Genomic DNA, 23,882 nt, shown 5'->3' with positions numbered 1-23,882 from the left:
TGGAATAAAATTTAAGTTTTGATAATCAGGCACCCACCTGGATAACGATAAGCAGGCACCCATATGGATAACGAGGTAATACAATTCAAGTTTTTGGTGATCAGGCGCCCACCTGGATAACGAGGGAATACTATTCAAGTTTTGGTGATCTGGCGCCCACCTGGATAACGAGGGAATACAATTCTAGTTTTTGGTAATCAGGCGCCCACCTAGATAACGAGGGAATACAATTCAATTTTGGTAATCCGGCGCCCACCTGGATAACGAGGGAAAGCAATTCAAGTTTTTTAGTAATCAGTCTCCCACCTGGAATACGAGGGAATACAATTCAAGTTTTGGTAATCAGGTGCCCACCTAGATAACGAAGGAATAGAATTCAAGTTTTGGTAATCAGGTGCCCACCTGGATAACGAGGGAATACAATTTAAGTTTTAGTAATCAGGCGCCCACCTGGATAACGAGGGAATACAATTCATGTTTTGGTAATCAGGCACCCACCTGGATAACGAGGGAATACAATTCATGTTTTTGGTAATCAGGCACCCACCTGGATAATGAGGGAATATAATTCATGTTTTTCGTAATCAGGTGCCCACATGGATAACGGGGGAATAGAATTCAAGTTTTGGTAATCAGGCACCCACCTGGATAGCGAGAGAATACAATTCACGTTTTAGGTAATCAGGCGCCCACCTGGATAACGATAGAATACAATTCATATTTTAATAATTAGGCACCCACCTGGATAACGAGGGAATACAATTCAAGTTTTTGGTTATCAGGCACCCACCTGGATAACGAGGGAATACAATTAAAGTTGTTGGTAATCAGGCGCCCACCTGGATAACGAGGGAATACAATTTATATTTTGGTAATCAGGTACCCACCTGGAAAACGAGGGAATACAATTCATGTTTTGGCAATCAGGCGCCCACCTGGATAACAAGGGAATACAATTCAAGTTTTGGTAATCAGGCACCCACCTGTACAACGAGGGAATACAATTCAAGTTTTTGGTAATCTGGCGCCCACCTGGATAACGATGGAATAACATTCATGTTTTTCGTAATCAGGCACCCACATAGATAACGAGGGAATACAATTTAAGTTTTTGATAATCAGGCGCCCACCTGGATAACGAGGGAATACAATTCAAGTTGTTGGTAATCAAGCGCTCACCTGGATGACGAGGGAATACAATTCATATTTTGGTAATCAAGCGCCCACCTGGATAACGAGGGAATACAATTCAAGTTTTTTGGTAATCAGGTGCCCACCTGGATAACGAGGGAAAACAATTCAAGTTTTGGTAATCAGGCGCCCACCTGGATAACGAAGGAATACAATTCAAGTTTTGGTAATCAGGTGCTCACCTAGATAACAAGGGAATACAATTCAAGTTTTGGTAATCAGGCACCCACCTGGATAACGAGGGTATACAATTCAAGTTTTTTGTAATCAGGCGCCCACCTGGATATCGAGGGAATACAATTCAAGTTATTCGTAATCAGGCGCCCACTTGGATAACGAGGAAATACAATTCAAGTTTTTGGTATTCAGGCGCCCACCTTGATAACGAGGCAATACAATTCAAGTTGTTGGTAATCAGGCGCCCACCTTGATAACGAGGGAATACAATTCAAGTTTTTTTGTAATCAGGCGCCCACCTGGATAATGAGGGAATACAATTCAAGTTTTGGTAATCAGGTGCCCACCTGGATAACGAAAGAATACAATTTTTGTTTTTGTAATCAGGCACCCACCTGGATAACGAGGGAATACAATTCAAGTTTTGGTAATTAGGCACCCACCTGGATAACGAGGGAATATAATTCAAGTTTTTGGTAATCAGGCGCCCACTTGGATAACGTGGGAATACAATTCAATTTTTTCGTAATCAGGCGCCCACCTGGATAATGAGGGAATACAATTTAAGTTTTTGAAATTAGGCACCCACCTAGATGACGAGGGAATACAATTCAAGTTTTTGGTAATCAAGTGCCCACCTGGATAATGAGGGAATACAATTCATGTTTTGGTAATAAGGCGCCCGCCTGGATAACGAGGGAATGTTATTCAAGTTTTGGTAATCAGGCGCCTACCTGGATAATGAGGGAATACAATTCAAGTTTTGTGTAATCAGGCGCCTACCTGGATAACGAGGGAATACTATTCAAGTTGTTGGTAATCAGGCACCCACCTAGATAACGAGGGAATACAATTCAAGTTGTTGGTAATCAGGTGCCCACCTGAATAACGAGGGAATACAATTCATGTTTTGGTAATCCGGCACCCACCTGGATAATGAGGGAATACAATTCATATTTTGGTAATCAGGCGTCCACCTGGATAACGAGGGAATACAATTTAAGTTTTGGTAATCAGGCGCCCACCTGGATAGTGAGGGAATACAATTAAAGTTATTGGTAAGCAGGCACCCACACGGATAACGAGGTAATACAATTCAAGTTTTTGGTGATCAGGCGCCCACCTGGATAACGAGGGAATACTATTCAAGTTTTGGTAATCTGGCGCCCACCTGGATTACGAGGGATTACAATTCAAGATTTTGGTAATCAGGCGCCTACCTGGATAAAGAGGGAATACAATTCAAGTTGTTTGTAATCAGGGGCCCACCTGGATAACGAGGGAAAACAATTCAGGTTTTTTGGTAAGTAGGCTCCCCCTGAATAACGAGGGAATACAATTCAAGTTTTGGTAATCAGGTGCCAACCTGGATAACGAAGGAATACAATTCAAGTTTTGGTAATCAGGTGCCCACCTGTATAACAAGGGAATACAATTTAAGTTTTAGTAATCAGGCGTCCACCTGGATAACGAGGGAATACAATACATGTTTTGGTAATCAGGCACCTACCTAGATAATGAGGGAATACAATTCATGTTTTTGGTAATTAGGCGCCCACCTAGATAACGAGGGAATACAATTTAATTTTGGTAATCAGGCACCCACCTGGATAAAGAGGGAATACAATTTGGTAATTAGGCGCCTACCTGGATAAAGAGGGATTACAATTCAAGTTGTTGGTAATCAGGTGCCCACCTGGATAACGAGGGAAAGCAATTCAAGTTTTTGGTAATCAGGCTCCCACCTGGATAAGGAGGGAATAAAATTCAAGTTTTGGTAATCAGGCGCCAACCTGGATAACGAAGGAATACAATTCAAGTTTTGATAATCAGGTGCCCACCTGGATAATGAGAGAATACAATTTAAGTTTTAGTAATCAGGTGCTCACTCGGATAACGAGGGAATATAATTTATGTTTTGGTAATCAGGCACCCACCTAGATAACGGGGGAATACAATTCATATTTTTGGTAATCGGGCGCCCACCTGGATAATGAGGGAATACAATTCTTGTTTTTCGTAATCAGGCGCCCACATAGATAACGAGGGAATAGAATTTAAGTTTTGGTAATCAGGTACCCACCTGGATAACGAGGGAATACAATTCAAGTTTTTGGTAATTAGGCACCCACCAGGATAACGAGGGAATACAATTCATGTTTTAATAATTAGGCGCCCACCTGGATAACGAGGGAATATAATTCAAGTTTTGGTAATCAGACGCCCACCTGGATAACGAGGGAATACAATTAAAGTTTTTGGTAATCAGGCGCCCACCTAGATATCGAGGGAATACAATTCAAGTTGTTGATAATCAGGCACTCACCTGGATAATGAGGGAATACAATTCAAGTTGTTGGTAATCAGGCGCCCACCTGGATAACGAGGGAATACAATTCATGTTTTGGTAATCAGGTACCCACCTGGATAACGAGGGAATACAATTCATGTTTTGGTAATCTGGCGCCCACCTAGATAATGAGAGAATACAATTTAAGTTTTGGTAATCAGTCGCTCACCTGGATAACGAGGGAATACAATTTAAGTTTTGGTAATCGGGCATCCACCTGTAAAACGAGGGAATACAATTCGAGTTTTTGGTAATCAGGCGCCCTCCTAGATAACGAGGGAATACAATTCAAGTTTTTCGTAATCAGGCGCCCACCTGGATAATGAGGGAATACAATTCAAGTTTTGTTAATCAGGCACTCACCTGGATAATGAGGGAATACAATTCAAGTTTTTGGTAATCAGGTGCCCACCTGGATAACGAGGGAATACAATTCATGTTTTGGTTATCAGGCGCCACCTGGATAACGAGGGAATACAATTCAAGTTTTGGTAATGAGGTGCCCACCTGGATAACGAGGGAATAGAATTCAAGTTTTTGGTAATCAGGCGCCCACTTGGATAACGAGGGAATACAATTCAAGTTGTTGGTAATCAGGCACCCACCTGGATAACGAGGGAATACAATTCATGTTTTGGTAATCAGGCACCCACCTGGATAACGAGGGAGTACAATTCAAGTTTTGGTAATCTAGCACGCACCTGGATAATGAGGGAATACAATTTAAGTTTTGGTAATCAGACGCCTACCTGGATAACGATGGAATACAATTCAAGTTATTGGTAATCAAGCGCCCACCTGGATAACGAGGGAATACAATTCAAGTTGTTGGTAATCAGGCACCCACCTGGATAACGAGGGAATACAATTCATGTTTTTGTAATCAGGCACCCACCTGAATAACGAGGGAGTACAATTCAAGTTTTGGTAATCTAGCACGCACCTAGATAACGAGGGAATACAATTCAAGTTTTGGTAATCAGGCACCCACCTGGATAACGAAGGAATATAATTCAAATTTTTGTAATTAGGTGCCCACCTAGATAACGAGGGAATACAATTTATGTTTTGGTAATCAGGCACACACCTGGATAATAAGAGAATACAATTCAAGTTTGGGTAATCAGGCGCCCACCTGGATAACAAGGGAATACAAATCAAGTTTTGGTAATCAGGTGCCCACCTGGATAACGAGGGAATACAATTCATGTTTTGGTTATCAGGCGCCACCTGGATAACAAGGGAATACAATTCAAGTTTTGGTAATGAGGTGCCCACCTGGATAACGAGGGAATAGAATTCAAGTTTTGGGTAATCAGGCGCCCACCTGGATAACGAGGGAATACAATTCAAGTTGTTGGTAATCAGGCACCCACCTGGATAACGAGGGAGTACAATTCAAGTTTTGGTAATCTAGCACGCACCTAGATAACGAGGGAATACAATTCAAGTTTTGGTAATCAGGCACCCACCTGGATAATGAAGGAATATAATTCAAATTTTCGTAATTAGGTGCCCACCTAGATAACGAGGGAATACAATTTATGTTTTGGTAATCAGGCACACACCTGGATAATAAGAGAATACAATTCAAGTTTGGGTAATCAGGCGCCCACCTGGATAACGAGGGAATACAATTCAAGATTTTGGTAATCAGACGCCCACCTGGATAATGAGGGAATACAATTCAAGTTTTTCGCAATCAGGCGCCCACCTAGATAACGAGGGAATACAATTCAAGTTTTGTTAATCAGCCGCCCATATGGATAACGAGGGAATACAATTCAAGTTTTTGGTAATCTGGCGCCCACCTGGATAACGAGGGAATACAATTCATATTTTGGTAATCAGGTGCCCACCCAGATAACGATGGAATACTATTCAAGTTTTGGTAATCAGGCGCCCACCTGGATAACGAGGGAATAAGATTCAAGTTTTTGGTAATCAGGCTCCCACCTGAATAACGAGGGAATACAATTCAAGTTGTTGGTAATAAGGTGTCCACCTAGATAACGAGGGAATATAATTCAAGTTTTCGTAATTAGGCACCCAGCTGGATAACGAGGGAATACATTTTAAGTTTTGGTAATCAGGGACCCACCTGGATAACGAGGGAATACAATTCAAGTTATTGGTAATCAAGCACCCACCTAGATAACGAGGGAATACAATTCATGTTTTTGGTGATCAGGCGCCCACCTGGATGACGAGGAATACTATTCATGTTTTGGTAATCAGGCACCCACCTGGATAAAGAGGGAATACAATTCAAGTTTTTGGTAATCAGGCACCCACCTAGATAACAAGGGAATACAATTCAAGTTACTGGTAATCAGGCGCCCACCTAGATAACGAGGCAATACAATTCAAGTTTTTGGTAATCAGGCGCCCACCTGGATAACGAGGGAATATAATTAATGTTTTGGTAATCAGGCGCCCACCTAGATAACGAGTGAATACAATTCAAGTTTTTGGTAATCAGGCGCCCACCTGGATAACGAGGTAATACAATTCAAGTTGTTGGTAATCAGGTGCCCACCTAGATAACAAGGGAATACAATTCAAGTTTTTTGGTAATCAGGTGCCCACCTGGATAACGAGGGAATACAATTTAAGTTTTAGTAATCAGGCGCCCATCTAGATAACAAGGGAATACAATTCAAGTTTTGGTAATCAGGCACCCACCTAGATAACGAGGGAATACAATTCAAGTTTTTTGTGATCAGACGCCCACTTGGATAACGAGCGAATACAATTCATGTTTTTCGTAATCAGGCGCCCACCTGGATAATGAGGGAATACAAGTCAAGTTTTAGTAATCAGGCACCCACCTGGATAACGAGTGAATACAATTCAAGTTTTTGGTAATCAGGCGCTCACCTGGATAATGAGGGAATACAATTCAAGTTGTTGGTAATCAGGTGCCCACTTAGATAACAAGGGAATACAATTCAAGTTTTTTGGTAATCAGGCGCCCACCTGGATAAGGAGGGAATACAATTTAAGTTTTAGTAATCAGGCGCCCATCTGGATAACAAGGGAATACAATTCAAGTTTTGGTAATCAGGCACCCACCTGGATTACGAGGGAATACAATTCAAGTTTTTGGTAATCAGACGCCCACCTAGATAACGAGCGAATACAATTCAAGTTTTTGGTAATGAGGCGCCCACCCGAATAACGAGGGAATACAATTCAAGTTTTTGGTAATCAGGCGCCCACCTGGATAACGAGGGAATGCAATTCAAGTTGTTGGTAATCAAGCGCCCACCTGGATAACAAGGGAATACAATTCAAGTTTTTTGGTAATCAGGTGCCCACCTGGATAACAAGGGAATACAATTCAAGTTTTGGTAATCAGGCGCCCAATTTGATAACGAAGGAATACAATTCAAGTTTTGGTAATCAGGCACCCACCTGGATAACGAGGGTATACAATTCAAGTTTTTCGTAATCAGGCGCCCACTGGGATAACGAGAAAATACAATTCGAGTTTTTGGTAATCAGGCGCCCACATGGATAACGAGGGAATACAATTCAAGATATTGGTAATCAGGCGCCCACCTTGATAATGAGGGAATACAATTTAAGTTTTTTGTAATCAAGCGCCCACCTAGATAACGAGGGAATACAATTCAAGTTTTGGTAATCAGGCGCCCACCTGGATAACGAAGGAATACAATTCAAGTTTTGGTAATCAGGTGCCCACCTGGATAACGAAAGAATACAATTTATGTTTTGGTAATCAGGCAAATACCTAGATAACGAGGGAATGCAATTCAAGTTTTGGCAATCAGGCACCCACCTGGATAACGAGAGAATACAATTCAAGTTTTTGGTAATCAGGCGCCCACCTGGATAACAAGGGAATACAATTCCATTTTTTCATAATCAGGCGCCCACCTGGATAACGAGGGAATACAATTCAAGTTTTTGAAATCAGAGACCCACCTGGATGACGAGGGAATACAATTCAAGTTTTTGGTAATCAGGCACCCACCTGGATAACGAGGGAATGCAATTCATATTTTGGTAATAAGGCGCCCACCTAGATAACGAAGGAATGCTATTCAAGTTTTGGTAATCAAGCGCCCACCTGGATAACTAGGGAATACAATTCAAGTTTTTGGTAATCAGGCGCCCACCTGGATAATAAGGGAATACTATTCAAGTTGTTGGTAATCAGGCACCCACCTGGATAACGAGGGAATAGAATTCAAGTTTTTGGTAATCAGGTGCCCACCTGGATAACGAGGGAATATAATTTATGTTTTGGTAATCAGGCACCCACCTGGATAACGAGGAAATACAATTCATGTTTTGGTAATCAGGCGCCCACCTGGATAACGATGGAATAAAATTTTAGTTTTGGTAATCAGGCACCCACCTGGATAACGATAAGCAGGCACCAATATGGATAACGAGGTAATACAATTCAAGTTTTTGGTGATCAGGCGCCCACCTGGATAACGAGGGAATACTATTCAAGTTTTGGTGATCTGGCGCCCACCTGGATAACGAGGGAATACAATTCTAGTTTTTGGTAATCAGGCGCCCACCTAGATAACGAGGGAATACAATTCAATTTTGGTAATCAGGTGCCCACCTGGATAACGAGGGAAAGCAATTCAAGTTTTTTAGTAATCAGTCTCCCACCTGGAAAACGAGGGAATACAATTCAAGTTTTGGTAATCAGGTGCCCACCTAGATAACGAAGGAATAGAATTCAAGTTTTGGTAATCAGGTGCCCACCTGGATAACGAGGGAATACAATTTAAGTTTTAGTAATCAGGCGCCCACCTGGATAACGAGGGAATACAATTCATGTTTTGGTAATCAGGCACCCACCTGGATAACGAGGGAATACAATTCATGTTTTTGGTAATCAGGCACCCACCTGGATAATGAGGGAATACAATTCATGTTTTTCGTAATCAGGTGCCCACATGGATAACGGGGGAATAGAATTCAAGTTTTGGTAATCAGGCACCCACCTGGATAGCGAGAGAATACAATTCACGTTTTAGGTAATCAGGCGCCCACCTGGATAACGATAGAATACAATTCATATTTTAATAATTAGGCACCCACCTGGATAACGAGGGAATACAATTCAAGTTTTTGGTTATCAGGCACCCACCTGGATAACGAGGGAATACAATTAAAGTTGTTGGTAATCAGGCGCCCACCTGGATAACGAGGGAATACAATTTATATTTTGGTAATCAGGTACCCACCTGGATAACGAGGGAATACAATTCATGTTTTGGCAATCAGGCGCCCACCTGGATAACAAGGGAATACAATTCAAGTTTTGGTAATCAGGCACCCACCTGTATAACGAGGGAATACAATTCAAGTTTTTGGTAATCTGGCGCCCACCTGGATAACGATGGAATAACATTCATGTTTTTCGTAATCAGGCACCCACATAGATAACGAGGGAATACAATTTAAGTTTTTGGTAATCAGGCGCCCACCTGGATAACGAGGGAATACAATTCAAGTTGTTGGTAATCAAGCGCTCACCTGGATGACGAGGGAATACAATTCATATTTTGGTAATCAAGCGCCCACCTGGATAACGAGGGAATACAATTCAAGTTTTTTGGTAATCAGGTGCCCACCTGGATAACGAGGGAAAACAATTCAAGTTTTGGTAATCAGGCGCCCACCTGGATAACGAAGGAATACAATTCAAGTTTTGGTAATCAGGTGCTCACCTAGATAACAAGGGAATACAATTCAAGTTTTGGTAATCAGGCACCCACCTGGATAACGAGGGTATACAATTCAAGTTTTTTGTAATCAGGCGCCCACCTGGATATCGAGGGAATACAATTCAAGTTATTCGTAATCAGGCGCCCACTTGGATAACGAGGAAATACAATTCAAGTTTTTGGTATTCAGGCGCCCACCTTGATAACGAGGCAATACAATTCAAGTTGTTGGTAATCAGGCGCCCACCTTGATAACGAGGGAATACAATTCAAGTTTTTTGGTAATCAGGCGCCCACCTGGATAATGAGGGAATACAATTCAAGTTTTGGTAAACAGGTGCCCACCTGGATAACGAAAGAATACAATTTTTGTTTTTGTAATCAGGCACCCACCTGGATAACGAGGGAATACAATTCAAGTTTTGGTAATCAGGCACCCACCTGGATAACGAGGGAATATAATTCAAGTTTTTGGTAATCAGGCGCCTACTTGGATAACGAGGGAATACAATTCAATTTTTTCGTAATCAGGCGCCCACCTGGATAACGAAGGAATACAATTTAAGTTTTTGAAATTAGGTGCCCACCTGGATAACGAAAGAATACAATTTATGTTTTGGTAATCAGGCAAATACCTAGATAACGAGGGAATGCAATTCAAGTTTTGGCAATCAGGCACCCACCTGGATAACGAGAGAATACAATTCAAGTTTTTGGTAATCAGGCGCCCACCTGGATAACAAGGGAATACAATTCCATTTTTTCATAATCAGGCGCCCACCTGGATAACGAGGGAATACAATTCAAGTTTTTGAAATCAGAGACCCACCTGGATGACGAGGGAAAACAATTCAAGTTTTTGGTAATCAGGCACCCACCTGGATAACGAGGGAATGCAATTCATATTTTGGTAATAAGGCGCCCACCTAGGTAACGAAGGAATGCTATTCAAGTTTTGGTAATCAGGCGCCCACCTGGATAACTAGGGAATACAATTCAAGTTTTTGGTAATCAGGCGCCCACCTGGATAATAAGGGAATACTATTCAAGTTGTTGGTAATCAGGCACCCACCTGGATAACGAGGGAATACAATTCAAGTTGTTGGTAATCAGGTGCCCACCTGGATAACGAGGGAATATAATTTATGTTTTGGTAATCTGGCACCCACCTGGATAACGAGGAAATACAATTCATGTTTTGGTAATCAGGCGCCCACCTGGATAACGATGGAATAAAATTTACGTTTTGGTAATCAGGCACCCACCTGGATAACGATAAGCAGGCACCCATATGGATAACGAGGTAATACAATTCAAGTTTTTGGTGATCAGGTGCCCACCTGGATAACGAGGGAATACTATTCAAGTTTTGGTGATCTGGCGCCCACCTGGATAACGAGGGAATACAATTCTAGTTTTTGGTAATCAGGCGCCCACCTAGATAACGAGGGAATACAATTCAATTTTGGTAATCAGGTGCCCACCTGGATAACGAGGGAAAGCAATTCAAGTTTTTTAGTAATCAGTCTCCCACCTGGAAAACGAGGGAATACAATTCAAGTTTTGGTAATCAGGTGCCCACCTAGATAACGAAGGAATAGAATTCAAGTTTTGGTAATCAGGTGCCCACCTGGATAACGAGGGAATACAATTTAAGTTTTAGTAATCAGGCGCCCACCTGGATAACGAGGGAATACAATTCATGTTTTGGTAATCAGGCACCCACCTGGATAACGAGGGAATACAATTCATGTTTTTGGTAATCAGGCACCCACCTGGATAATGAGGGAATACAATTCATGTTTTTCGTAATCAGGTGCCCACATGGATAACGGGGGAATAGAATTCAAGTTTTGGTAATCAGGCACCCACCTGGATAGCGAGAGAATACAATTCACGTTTTAGGTAATCAGGCGCCCACCTGGATAACGATAGAATACAATTCATATTTTAATAATTAGGCACCCACCTGGATAACGAGGGAATACAATTCAAGTTTTTGGTTATCAGGCACCCACCTGGATAACGAGGGAATACAATTAAAGTTGTTGGTAATCAGGCGCCCACCTGGATAACGAGGGAATACAATTTATATTTTGGTAATCAGGTACCCACCTGGATAACGAGGGAATACAATTCATGTTTTGGCAATCAGGCGCCCACCTGGATAACAAGGGAATACAATTCAAGTTTTGGTAATCAGGCACCCACCTTTATAACGAGGGAATACAATTCAAGTTTTTGGTAATCTGGCGCCCACCTGGATAACGATGGAATAACATTCATGTTTTTCGTAATCAGGCACCCACATAGAAAACGAGGGAATACAATTTAAGTTTTTGGTAATCAGGCGCCCACCTGGATAACGAGGGAATACAATTCAAGTTGTTGGTAATCAAGCGCTCACCTGGATGACGAGGGAATACAATTCATATTTTGGTAATCAAGCGCCCACCTGGATAACGAGGGAATACAATTCAAGTTTTTTGGTAATCAGGTGCCCACCTGGATAACGAGGGAAAACAATTCAAGTTTTGGTAATCAGGCGCCCACCTGGATAACGAAGGAATACAATTCAAGTTTTGGTAATCAGGTGCTCACCTAGATAACAAGGGAATACAATTCAAGTTTTGGTAATCAGGCACCCACCTGGATAACGAGGGTATACAATTCAAGTTTTTTGTAATCAGGCGCCCACCTGGATATCGAGGGAATACAATTCAAGTTATTCGTAATCAGGCGCCCACTTGGATAACGAGGAAATACAATTCAAGTTTTTGGTATTCAGGCGCCCACCTTGATAACGAGGCAATACAATTCAAGTTGTTGGTAATCAGGCGCCCACCTTGATAACGAGGGAATACAATTCAAGTTTTTTGGTAATCAGGCGCCTACCTGGATAATGAGGGAATACAATTCAAGTTTTGGTAATCAGGTGCCCACCTGGATAACGAAAGAATACAATTTTTGTTTTTGTAATCAGGCACTCACCTGGATAACGAGGGAATACAATTCAAGTTTTGGTAATCAGGCACCCACCTGGATAACGAGGGAATATAATTCAAGTTTTTGGTAATCAGGCGCCTACTTGGATAACGAGGGAATACAATTCAATTTTTTCGTAATCAGGCGCCCACCTGGATAATGAGGGAATACAATTTATGTTTTTGAAATTAGGCACCCACCTAGATGACGAGGGAATACAATTCAAGTTTTTGGTAATCAAGTGCCCACCTGGATAACGAGGGTATACAATTCATGTTTTGGTAATAAGGCGCCCGCCTGGATAACGAGGGAATGTTATTCAAGTTTTGGTAATCAGGCGCCTACCTGGATAATGAGGGAATACAATTCAAGTTTTGTGTAATCAGGCGCCTACCTGGATAACGAGGGAATACTATTCAAGTTGTTGGTAATCAGGCAGCCACCTAGATAACGAGGGAATACAATTCAAGTTGTTGGTAATCAGGTGCCCACCTGGATAACGAGGGAATACAATTCATGTTTTGGTAATCCGGCACCCACCTGGATAATAAGGGAATACAATTCATATTTTGGTAATCAGGCGTCCACCTGGATAACGAAGGAATACAATTTAAGTTTTGGTAATCAGGCGCCCACCTGGATAGCGAGGGAATACAATTAAAGTTATTGGTAAGCAGGCACCCACACGGATAACGAGGTAATACAATTCAAGTTTTTGGTAATCTGGCGCCCACTTGGATTACGAGGGATTACAATTCAAGTTTTTGGTAATCAGGCGCCTACCTGGATAAAGAGGGAATACAATTCAAGTTGTTTGTAATCAGGGGCCCACCTGGATAACGAGGGAAAACAATTCAGGTTTTTTGGTAAGTAGGCTCCTCCTGAATAACGAGGGAATACAATTCAAGTTTTGGTAATCAGGTGCCAACCTGGATAACGAAGGAATACAATTCAAGTTTTGGTAATCAGGTGCCCACCTGGATAACAAGGAAATACAATTTAAGTTTTAGTAATCAGGCGCCCACCTGGATAACGAGGGAATACAATACATGTTTTGGTAATCAGGCACCTACCTAGATAATGAGGGAATACAATTCATGTTTTTGGTAATTAGGCGCCCACCTAGATAACGAGGGAATACAATTTAATTTTGGTAATCAGGCACCCACCTGGATAAAGAGGGAATACAATTTGGTAATTAGGCGCCTACCTGGATAAACAGGGAATACAATTCAAGTTGTTGGTAATCAGGTGCCCACCTGGATAACGAGGGAAAGCAATTCAAGTTTTTGGTAATCAGGCTCCCACCTGGATAAGGAGGGAATAAAATTCAAGTTTTGGTAATCAGGCGCCAACCTGGATAACGAAGGAATACAATTCAAGTTTTGATAATCAGGTGCCCACCTGGATAATGAGAGAATACAATTTAAGTTTTAGTAATCAGGTGCTCACTCGGATAACGAGGGAATATAATTTATGTTTTGGTAATCAGGCACCCACCTAGATAACGAGGGAATACAATTCATATTTTTGGTAATCGGGCGCCCACCTGGATAATGAGGGAATACAATTCTTGTTTTTCGTAATCAGGCGCCCACATAGATAACGAGGGAATAGAATTTAAGTTTTGGTAATCAGGCACCCACCTGGATAACGAGGGAATACAATTCAAGTTTTTGGTAATTAGGCACCCACCAGGATAACGAGGGAATACAATTCATGTTTTAATAATTAGGCGCCCACCTGGATAACGAGGGAATATAATTCAAGTTTTGGTAATCAGACGCCCACCTGGATAACGAGGGAATACAATTAAAGTTTTTGGTAATCAGGCGCCCACCTAGATATCGAGGGAATACAATTCAAGTTGTTGATAATCAGGCACTCACCTGGATAATGAGGGAATACAATTCAAGTTGTTGGTAATCAGGCGCCCACCTGGATAACGAGGGAATACAATTCATGTTTTGGTAATCAGGTACCCACCTGGATAACGAGGGAATACAATTCATGTTTTGGTAATCTGGCGCCCACCTAGATAATGAGAGAATACAATTTAAGTTTTGGTAATCAGTCGCTCACCTGGATAACGAGGGAATACAATTTAAGTTTTGGTAATCGGGCATCCACCTGTAAAACGAGGGAATACAATTCGAGTTTTTGGTAATCAGGCGCCCTCCTAGATAACGAGGGAATACAATTCAAGTTTTTCGTAATCAGGCGCCCACCTGGATAATGAAGGAATACAATTCAAGTTTTGTTAATCAGACACTCACCTGGATAATGAGGGAATACAATTCAAGTTTTTGGTAATCAGGTGCCCACCTGGATAACGAGGGAATACAATTCATGTTTTGGTTATCAGGCGTCACCTGGATAACGAGGGAATACAATTCATGTTTTGGTAATGAGGTGCCCACCTGGATAACGAGGGAATAGAATTCAAGTTTTTGGTAATCAGGCGCCCACCTGGATAACGAGGGAATACAATTCAAGTTGTTGGTAATCAGGCACCCACCTGGATAACGAGGGAATACAATTCATGTTTTGGTAATCAGGCACCCACCTGGATAACGAGGAGTACAATTCAAGTTTTGGTAATCTAGCACGCACCTGGATAATGAGGGAATACAATTTAAGTTTTGGTAATCAGACGCCTACCTGGATAACGATGGAATACAATTCAAGTTATTGGTAAGCAGGCACCCACATGGATAACGAGGAAATACAATTCAAGTTTTTGGTAATCAGGCGCCCACCTGGATAATGAGGGAATACTGTTCAAGATTTTGACAATTAGGCACCCACCTAGAGAACGAGGGAATTCATTTCATAGTTACTTTCAATTCGCAAATTTAAGAAGCATCAAGAGTCCACCTAAAGAATAAGGTCCATTTTTTAGTCTCATGTTGAATATCAAGTAGAGATTCAAGGAAGATTCAAGACAAGAAGTAGATATGATCTTGTATTTTTCTTTTACTTTGCTGTAATTTTTCCTTTTATTTTTGATGTGACGGCAGGAACCGCGGACCAGAACTTCGACGGAACGGAACCTCGACCGGCTCTCCACCTCGATATACTCCATCACTGTTCTCACTTTTGAACTATATGTGACCTGATTCCTTTATAGCCAAGGATATGTAAGCACTCAGATACTAGGGCTCGGTCACATTCTCTTCCTTTCTCTTAGTTTTTGGTCTTTCTAAATAAGGGTCGGGTCAAAAAACCTGTCTAGTCGTTCTTTGTCTGAAAATACTTCGTATTTCCAGTCAAAGAGGGGCAGCTGTAGATATGTGATTTTTGACCCTCCCCAAGATTTTACATATTTTAGCACTTAAATACTTAGTTTAGGCCTAATATAGTTATTTCAACTAATTTTGAATCTTTTACATTATTTTTTATCACATAAATAAAAATTACAAAAAAATAGTTTCATTAAGGTTTTGTAGTCATTTTTAATCTTGAAAAAATACCAAAAAATAGGTTTGTTTTAAACGGTTAGTATTATTTTAATAGTTATTTCCTTAAGTGAGATTAAGTAGAATTTTTAATAATTATCTTGTTTGATATATTATTTTTATATACAAAAAGGAGGAGAGAATAGAATTAGTTTTTGGACCAATTTAGTCTTGTTTGTAGCCCAATTAAACCAATCCCTTAGCCCATTAACTCAAAAGCCCAAACCTAGACATCCATTTAAGATAATATACAAGAAAAAATCAAAAAAAAAAAAAACTAGACCTACACTAGGAGGGATCAGTCGTTTTTTTTCATTTTGGAAACCATTCATCTTCATGGAGACAACAACAAAGACCCTAGCAGAACCCTAGACTCCAAACACCATCGCCACTGCATCTTCATCGTCTCAACACCACCATCTCCATCTCCCTCACCAACAACAACCAGCGACCAACTTTCCATCAACCAGAATCGCCGCCGCCGGCTGCTTAACCAAAACCCGCCGGAACTCCACAACAAGCCGCCGCAGAACACCAAACGATCCCTTCTTCTTCGAAATAGCGGCGGCAGACCTGAGACCAATTGAAGCAACGAAATTCCTCTCTTTACCAAGCAGCTTCAGCCGTTTCCAACCGCCAGACCACCCACATCGACGCTATTCTTCTTCACCTCACACCATCGGACATCCCTTCTTCTTGACACCTTCAAAATAGTGGCACCACCAAAAGCCATGGTCTCCAATCCCTGAAGTGAAGTGAACGAACAGAGGGATATAGAAACATTAATTAAAGGCTTCAGTTTCGACTCTTATCGCCTCATTTTCTTCTTCTTATTTCCCCGTCTCTTTAAACAATCATAGAACAATTAAAGAGTAACTAGAGAAGGCAGAAATCGAAAATAAGAGGTCGAAAGTTTTGTGAATTCGAGGTGAAATTCCGGTTTCGATTCCGTCGTTCGATCTTTTTTGCTGATTGTTACTCCGTGGAGTTCCCGTTAACGGATCCTTTCTTTTTTCTCCTCGCTGGATCGAGTGTAAGGCTGTTGAAGGAAGTTCTGCTATTGAAAATCATTTAAAGGTCCACTTCTATCTTTAATATCTTACCTTTTGATTTTTGTCACATATGTGTTTGGATGGTTGATTCAGATGGTTTCCAAGTTTGTTTGTGATATCTTTTGATCCTTTGATAAATTAGATTTGCTAATGACGTGAAGTGACAATAAGAATGCCTTTCTTTGTGGTGTTTTTATGTTACTGATTCAACCGAATGTGATTTAGATTTAATGAAGTGAGAGGTTCCAACTTGAAAACTTATTCTGAATTGATTTCGTTGTTTGGGTTGCTGGGTAAAAAAAGAAAAAACTTAAAAGAAAATTCAGGTTCAAGATAATCATATTGTTCTTTTATTCTTGTTTTATTTACTTTTCAGGTAGAAGTATGTTTAGGCCGTCTCACTTGGGTAGGTAAGCCATAGGATTTTCTTAGTATCGAGGCGAGTGGTCGTTTCTTTTAGTTTATTATCCGGGGATGTCTCGGATGATTTGTGTATATTTTTATCCGGGGTATGCCCCGAGGTATTTGTAAATGGAGGCCAAAAGTAGAAACTTGTAGTATTTTTATTTTATTTTCATTTTTCTTTTTCTTTTATTTAGGTAGGAACGACCTCGAGCCTCTTGTGTGTTTATTTTCCTTTCTATGTGTTTTCTACCTCAATTGAATATTTTAAAAATCGACTAGATCTAGTATGCAACCGTACTAGTTACGGGACTTAGGGAGTGCCTACTACCTTCTCCCCGAGTCAAATGAATCTCCTTACCCGAATCTCTGGTGCAGACTTAGTTTTGTAGTCTCAAGTGTTTTAAAAGAAAAAATTATTTTTAGAAAAACGGTGACCTGACACACTGAAATCAAATGTCAGGTGGCGATTCTGAGTTAATTTTTTTGAACACTATCTTTTGCCACTTTCAAAATTGAAAAACCCTTTTACGCTTTGCAAAATCCTTTTATTTATTTAAGAGGTTTAGTTGGTTTGGTAAAAAAGAGGCGCGACAAGTATGACAAAGAAAGAAATTCATTTTTACCTTTTCTTTTGAGTAAAAAGTTTCAAGATAACAAAAACAATGAAGAATAAATTAGAAATAACACTAAACAACTATAACTGCACCACTAAAGAAGCTTAAATTTATTCAACAAAACTCAAAGTTCTTAACATTATAGAACTACGAAATGTATTTTTATCTTTTTTCTCTTGACAAATAGAAATAGCAAAATTAAGGTAATAACATAAAACTCAGAAATCTTAATTTCCTAAAATCCCAATAAAAAGTGTGAATGTTTTTGTGATTTTTATTTTGCCAAAAGATGACATTTACTAAAATGAACTCAAAACTCAAGTATTAAAGTGAGACCTAAAAGAAATATTTAAAACCTAAAAATCGTGTAAAACAACGGGAGGGTCTACCTTCAATTCATTCGTTAATACACTCTGTAATCCAGTCATCAATCCAATCTTCAGCCAAAATTACCAAATCTACTTTAAAATCATTTCTCTATATTAAAAATTAGTTGAACAAAAAAAAAATACTCCCTTACCCAAATAGTTTGATACTAAACGACAATGATAGCATAACAAGTTAAACAACAATTACATATGTGTTCTGCTAAACACATGATGAATAAAATGTGAGGAAGCGAGTAATCCAAATCTTGAAAAAGGTTTAACCAAAAAAGCAATGAAAAACTCGCAATAGGTATATTTTTGGTTGGGGTTTTGTCTGTGAAAGTACAAGAGAGGGTGAATTGTAGGTAAATTAAAAACTTAGTCAACTCAGAAGAGAAGTAGTCGACTCCAATTTATCAACATGTTTGATTGATGATGAAAATAAATTGCAAGATTTAAAAGCTGAGAACACAAGAGTTTTATACTGGTTCATTACCGATACGGTACTTACATTCAGTTCCCTTAGGTCTCAAGGATTCTCTTAGATTTTTAATAGTTTGTTACAATAGTAGTGGTTTTTGGATCGTTTTACCACCAACAATTTTCAGCAACGATGGTTTACAATCTTGACACAACTCTTGTTTTTTTTCCTAATACTCCCTATCTTTTGAGACACTAGTAAACTCAGGAATACAGTGTTTGTGCTAAGAACTAGAAAGGCATAGGAAACAATGGTAAGTTGCGTGATTAAATTCTTGAATCTGCCAGTCTTCTTATACAAGATTCTTGAGTAGCCGTTGCAGATTGACCCTTTATTGAGGCACAAAATATCTTAAGAGATTTGACCCAAGGGGTGCCTCAAAATCCTGCTTAGGAGATGGGTTGGATTCATTATCTTTCTTCTTTTTTCGTATTCATAATCAAGGGAGTGATTTGTGGTTTGTCTTGTTTGATCAATCTTCACAATCTTCAGATTCCAAATTGATCTTTGAAGTAAGTGTTGGGCCTTTTAAGCTTGATTTAACTTAAAGAGGATGAATGAGAAATGGATGAAAAATAAAATATTTGAGTTTTTCTCTTTGGCAAAGGGACATTAAGAAAACACTTTTGATGGGTATATATATACAATTGCTCTTCTTCTAGATCTTAAAGAATTAAGAAGAAGGAAGGTCCCGCGCCGCCGTCGTTGTCGCTCGCTCGGCTTCGGTTTGGCTTCTGATTTGATACAAACATTGATTGATTAATCTTTTGGATAAAATTTCTTTCAATTATTTAATTAATTAATTAATAATAATTCAATTTGGAATAACCCAGGACCCGCGACGCGACCCATTCCGGTCCGTTTTCTTTCCCGGATTATGTTAATCCATTTTTCCGCAATATTTCAAACAGAAATATTCCCAAAAGCCATAGTTATTTCTGAAAGGTTGCAAACCTTTTCAAAAATAGTGCCAAAAAGTCCATAAATATGCTTTGAATCCCAGAATCATTCCTTATGAAATTTTCCGATCTACTTCTTCTTCTTCTGCACAAAATTTTCAGTGTGTTTTATAGTCTTCGAGTGGTTCGCTATTTCATCGGCGTTTTTGCTACCAACACTTCAGTGAGTTAAATCGTTCTATCCTGGAGGGATAATATTTCATCACCTCGGGTGCTTGAGGGGAATAATTTCCTTAAGGACACACTGTACATTCAGTGAGCTCGATTTATTTAATCATTTCGATATATTGTTGCTGCTAACTTTTTGTTTCTATTTTATCTTGCTACAGAAAGTTTACTATTTATATTATTTATTACAGTAATACAGATTTAACTAACAATCTTAAGAAAATTAATATTTATTTATTCGTAATCTATATTCTGTTTGTGGAGATTAAAATCTGTGTAATTTTCTACTCCTTCTGAATTTTTTTATTCTTATTTGAAGATATAAAACTTCATCAGAGTATTGAAATTCAGGAACGATTTGAAGAACATTAAAACTTCATTGTTTTCTATGAAACAGTATATAAAAACTTTGGTTTTTATTTATTAAACGTACTGTTTATCGTTAATTACCATATTGTTTGTTGTTCTATTTTTTGTCATTAATTAAACTCTTCTGTTATTGACAGCGAGAAATGGCAATTGATAACGGAAATTCTTCTGCGACTGTTGCGGCAACGACGATAGCCCCATCAAGCCGAACTGTTGTTCCACCGGCCGAGAAACTGGAGAAATTTTCTTGAGCCAACTTTAAAGGATGGAAGCAAAGAGTGTTCTTCTGGCTTACCACACTTGGTATGCAGAAATTCACCAGTGAAGAACCTCCAGTGTCTGTTGCGGACATGCCGGAAAACGAGATATTTATGATTGTGGAGGTGTGGAAACAGACAGATTTTATTTGCAAAGGCTATATCCTAAGTGCTTTGGAGGATGACTTGTACACTGTCTACAATGCTACAAATACTTCGAAAGAATTATGGATGCACTTAAGAAGAAGTACAAGACTGAAGATGCATGCTTGAAGAAGTTTGTGGTTACCAAGTTTCTAGACTAAAAAATGATAGAGAACAAAACTATTGGAACCCAAGTTCAAGAGCTTCAACTAATTTTTCACGACCTTATTGCAGAAGGTGTGGTCGTGAATGAAGCATTTCAAGTAGTTGGAATGATCGAAAAATTGCCTCCTTCGTGGAGAGATTTCAAGAACTATCTTAAGCACAAGCACAAAGAAATGAAGTTGGAAGACCTTGTGATTCGTCTCAAGATTGAGGAAGACAACAAAACAGCCGAGAATAAGTCTCGTGGAAATTCAAAGATCATGGGAGCTAATATAGTTGAGGAGACTGCTCCAAAAAGTAAGAAGAGGAAGAGGTCTTCTGGATATACTAAGGAGCAGAACAAAAATAAATTCAAGAGCAACTGTTAAAATTGTGGAAAAGCTGGTCACAAATCCCCTGATTGCCGTCTCCAGAAAAAGGATAAGAAGAAGGGACACACCAACATAGTGGAGAAGTATGATAACATTGATGATCTATGTGCAATGCTTTCAGAATGCAACCTAGTTAGAAATCCGAAGGAGTGGTGGATTGACTCTGGAGCCACTCAACATGTTTGTGCTGTCAAAGAAGCATTTACGACTTACTATTGCTGGTCCCGAAGAAACCTTTCCGGGGGAAATACTGCAACAGCCAAAATTGAAGGTTATGGGAAGATATTCCTGAAGATGACGTCTGACAAGGTGTTAACGCTCAACAATGCTCTTCATGTTCTTACTATTAGGAAAAATTTAGTTTCTACTTCTTTACTTATTAAGAATAGATTCAAATGCGTATTTGTTTCTGATAAAGTTGTTATAAGAAAGAATGAAATGTATATTGGAAAGAGCTACCTCACAGAGGGCCTTTTCAAATGAAATGTAGTGGTTGTTTACAGTATGAATAAAATTTTAGCTTCTTCTTATTTATTGGAATCAAATGATTTATGGCATATTCGTTTAGGGCATGTCAATTACAAATCCTTACGAAAGTTAATTAATTTAGAAGTATTGCCTAAATTCGAGTGTAATAAATTAAAATGTCAAATATGTGTTGAATCTAAGTTTGTAAAACATACTTATAAGTTTGTTGAAAGGAATTCAAATCCTTTATGCTTAATTCATATTGCATTTGTGATATAAAGTCGACACTATCTTGAGGTGGGAAAAGTATTTTATAACTTTTATTAACTTTTATTGACGATTGCACTCGATTTTGTTATGTTTATTTGCTTAATGGTAAGGATGAAACAAGTGAAGCATTTAAGCAATACAAGAATGAAGTAGAGAATCAATTGAATAAAAAGATCAAAATAATTAGAAGTGATAGAGGGTGGAGAATATGAATCTCCATTTGGATAAATATGTTCAAAATATGGAATTATCCATCAAACTACTGCACCCTACACGCCTCAATCTAATGGAATTGCAGAAAGGAAAAATCGAGTATTAAAGAAAATGGCAAATTTTTTATTAATAAGTTCCGGATTACTGCAGAGTTTGTGGGGGGAAAGCTATCCTTACAGCTAACCTAATACTCAACAGAGTATATATAGCACCCAAATACTAGGCGCTATACATTAATGTTAACTGTGCCGTTAATGTATAGCGCCCAATATTTGGGCGCTATACATAGAAAGCTGACACTAACAGGTATAGCGCCCAAATACCCGACGCTATACATAAAACTTTATGTATAGCGTCCAGTATTTGGGCGCTATACACCTTTTTCCTGGCCCCACCAATAATTCCTGACTTCAATAATTCAAAAGCGTATAGTGCACACTTTTCGGGCGCCATATAATAAAAAAAAATTCCCGGCTAGCCATTTCCTATATAAAGAGATTAGGATTGTATAGAAATTCATTCAAAAGGTGTATAGCGTAGAAATTTCCCGGCTATCCATTTCCATACTCTTGTTGAAACGTTTATTGTTGTTAAATTCTCCAGCATTTTTTCATTATGTCTGAAGAGCGTAGAATAAAAGTTTCATTATATTGGGCGGGTGAGGTTGTGATGGAGAATAACTCTGTGGGCTACAATTTACCTGCTCAGTGTCATGTTAAATTGCCACTTACAATGGAGTACGATAAATTAATATCATTGTTATGCAAAAAATTGAGTGTGAGGAAATGTTCAGTGATACTTAAAGTAACCGGAAGATATCCGTATTTCGTCACTCCGTAAGGGGTTGCTTTTTACTCGGAGTTTAACATCGACGATGATGAAACTTTGAGTGATTTTCTGAGGACTCCGGATGAATGCCGGGAATTTTTTGTAATCACAATGTTGGAGATGTACGTGAAGGTCGAAGACGTTCCAAAAAATGAGGTTGTGCGTAGTAGAAATAACCCCCAGTCATCGGGTGGTTATTCCATTAATGGTACAGTTAACGTCAATGTATAGCGCCCAGTATTTGGACGCTATATATAAAAATGTCATCTTTTTTTTTTACATCTATTAAGGTGCTACTTGTCCAAAAGAATCACATTTTGATTTCGGACTGTGTTAAATGGGATGGTGGTACTATTGGTAGGCATATTGGGAATTGTATCTATATTTGGCGTGTGAGTATGATGAGTTGGGGGTAGCAATTTCGGTTGTGGCTATGGTAGCCGAGGTGGGTGAAATAATTACGGGGTGTGTGATAGGGATAGGGGTAGGGGGCTTTAATTTTCAAGGTTTTTCTCGGGACTTGTGTAGTGAAATCTATTGGTTAAGGGTATTGCAGTGGTAGTAGTATTGGTATTATGGGTCCCTTCGTTGATAGGGGTTCTTGTTTTTATCTTTGTTGTTACGCAAGTCTTGTTTTGTAACAGTAGTGTCAATGTGATAATTTTGAAATGTGGGTTTACGTGAATATTTGGAGTATGTCACTCTTTTTCATTTATCCGGTGGGTCTGAGTTTATGTTATTGGTGGAATTTTTTTGTGTGGGTGTTTGAGTGGATGTTGAGGGTGTGTTAGGCAGTGTGTTAGGACAGCGTGAGGAGTTGTGCCCTAAGCAGTCACAAGTAATGCAAATTGAAGAAGCATCTTCGTAGT

At 39.4% G+C, this 23,882-nt stretch overlaps 1 long non-coding RNA gene across 1 annotated transcript; it reads left to right on the top strand.

Annotated features, from left to right (window-relative positions):
- The first annotated feature begins 16,067 nt into the window (after positions 1-16,067).
- Positions 16,068-18,461, top strand: LOC142174869 (uncharacterized). The gene is made up of 2 exons (XR_012703958.1): positions 16,068-16,958; positions 17,310-18,461. It is a non-coding gene; the product is annotated as an uncharacterized LOC142174869 (long non-coding RNA).
- Positions 18,462-23,882: the final 5,421 nt, after the last annotated feature.

This window comes from Nicotiana tabacum, chromosome 20 (genome assembly GCF_000715075.1).
Source record: "Nicotiana tabacum cultivar K326 chromosome 20, ASM71507v2, whole genome shotgun sequence".
In the NCBI taxonomy this organism is placed as follows: domain Eukaryota; kingdom Viridiplantae; phylum Streptophyta; class Magnoliopsida; order Solanales; family Solanaceae; genus Nicotiana; species Nicotiana tabacum.
The sequence above is the reverse complement of the archived record's forward strand: the minus strand, read 5'-3'. Positions and strand labels throughout refer to the sequence as shown.